Raw genomic sequence first — 2,044 nt, forward strand, 5'->3', positions numbered from 1 at the left:
TTTTAACTATAGTATATCCATTACTATGTGATCCAGCCTGTCCTTTGATTTGTTTAAAATGAGACAAACCACAAATTATTTCAGGTAGATGGCCCTGCTCGATCTGTAGAAAAGGCGTAGGTAGAAACTCCATAAGATGTACCCAGTGTAAGCTATGGACACATAAGAGGTGCAGCCATATCAAAGGAAGGCTAACTAGGAAGAGAGTTTTTGTATGTGGCAAATGCTTAGGTACTATAGACACAGAAAATGTGCAGAGAACAGCTTCTGTCACATTTCAGGGAGAAAAACTAGAAGTAGTTGATAACTTCTGGTACCTAGGGGACCAAGTCAGTAGCAGGGGTGGATGCTCTGAGAGTGTAGCTGCTAGAATAAGAATAGCCTGGGCAAAGTTCAAAGATCTCCTACCTCTGCTGGTCACAAAGGGCCTCTTGCTCAGAGTAAAAGGTAGACTGTATGATGCATGTGTGCGAACTGCCATGCTACATGGCAGTGAAACATGGGCCATGACTGCTGAGGACATGCGTAAGCTTGCAAGGAATGAAGCCAGTATGCTCCGCTGGATGTATAATGTCAGTGTGCATACACAACAGAGTGTAAGTGCCTTGAGAGAAAAGTTGGATTTAAAAAGCATTAGATGTGGCATGCAAGAAGTACGACTGCACTGGTAGGGCCATGTGTCACGAATGAATGAGGACAGCTGTGTGAAAAAGTGTCACATCCTAGTAGTTGAGGGAACCTGTGGAAGAGGTAGTCCCAGGAATACCTAGGATGAGGTGGTGAAGCACGACCTTTGAACATTGGGTCTTACCAAAGCAATGACTAGTGACCAAAATGTTTGAAGATATGCTGTGCTTGAGAAGACCTGACAAGCCAAGTGAGACCATAGCCCATGGCCTATGCCAGTGGGTGTAACCAGCCCATTTATGAATACCCCCCATTCATTGGGCAATAAACCTTGCTAACCCTAACCCTATTGAGGCAAGTGAAATAAAAATCAAAATTGCTGACTTGGTTGATGACAGTACTGCCTGATTGGCACAAGTGCCAATGGAACGTTAAAAGTACATCCGAATGTGGGGTGTAACCAGCCCACTTATGAGTACCCCTCATTCATTGGACAATGAACTTTGCATGTGAAGACCTATTGAGGCAAGTGTAAACAAACCAAAATCGCTGATGTGGGCGATGACAGCGATGATCGTTGCCAGGGTCATGGATTGGCTCCCATGCTGGTGACACGTGAAAAGCACCATTTGAGCATGATCGTTGCCAGCATCGCCTTACCGGCACATGTGCTGGTGGCACATGAAAAACAGCATTTGAGCGTGGTCGTTAACAGTGCCACCAGACTGGCTCCCATACAGGTAGCTCGTAAAAACACCTTTTGAGCGTGGTCGTTGACAGACCTGCCTGACTGGCCCTCGTGCTGGTGGCACGTAAAAACACCCACTACGCTCTCCGAGTGGTTGGTGTTAGGAAAGGCATCTAGCTGTAGAAACTTTGCCAGACCAGATTGATCCTGGTGCAGCCTCTGGCTTGCCATTCCTCAGTCAAACCATCCAACCCATGCCAGCATGGAAAGTTGACATTAAACAATGATGATGATGATGAACTTACAGGAGATTTGGCTGCTATTCCTAGCAGTGTGTAAAACTGCACAAAGGCTTTCTTGTATCGTTTTAATATAATTTCAGTAGTCATGAGAAATATTTAAAGCATAAGTTTTAGTCCCAAAATCGAAGAAACTTTGTCTTAATTGATAACATCTTTTAAAGTTCTTTGTTGTTTTGTTACTTTTTCAGGAACGAGACTTAGCTGCTCGCCAGCAAATGTATACAAGTATTTATGCCATAGTTTTTTCACCTTGTGGCAAATACTTAGCAGCTGGTAACAACTATGGATATTGTGCTATATTCAGGTAAAAACATTTTGACTTCTTTACATGATTAATTCTTCTTCTTTTTTTTTTATAATTTCTGAGCAAAATAACCAACTACCCCCAAAATCGCCAGTACTAGTTCTTAGTTATATTCTTTCCATT

This window comes from Octopus bimaculoides, chromosome 16, assembly GCF_001194135.2.
Source record: "Octopus bimaculoides isolate UCB-OBI-ISO-001 chromosome 16, ASM119413v2, whole genome shotgun sequence".
Lineage (NCBI taxonomy): Eukaryota > Metazoa > Mollusca > Cephalopoda > Octopoda > Octopodidae > Octopus > Octopus bimaculoides.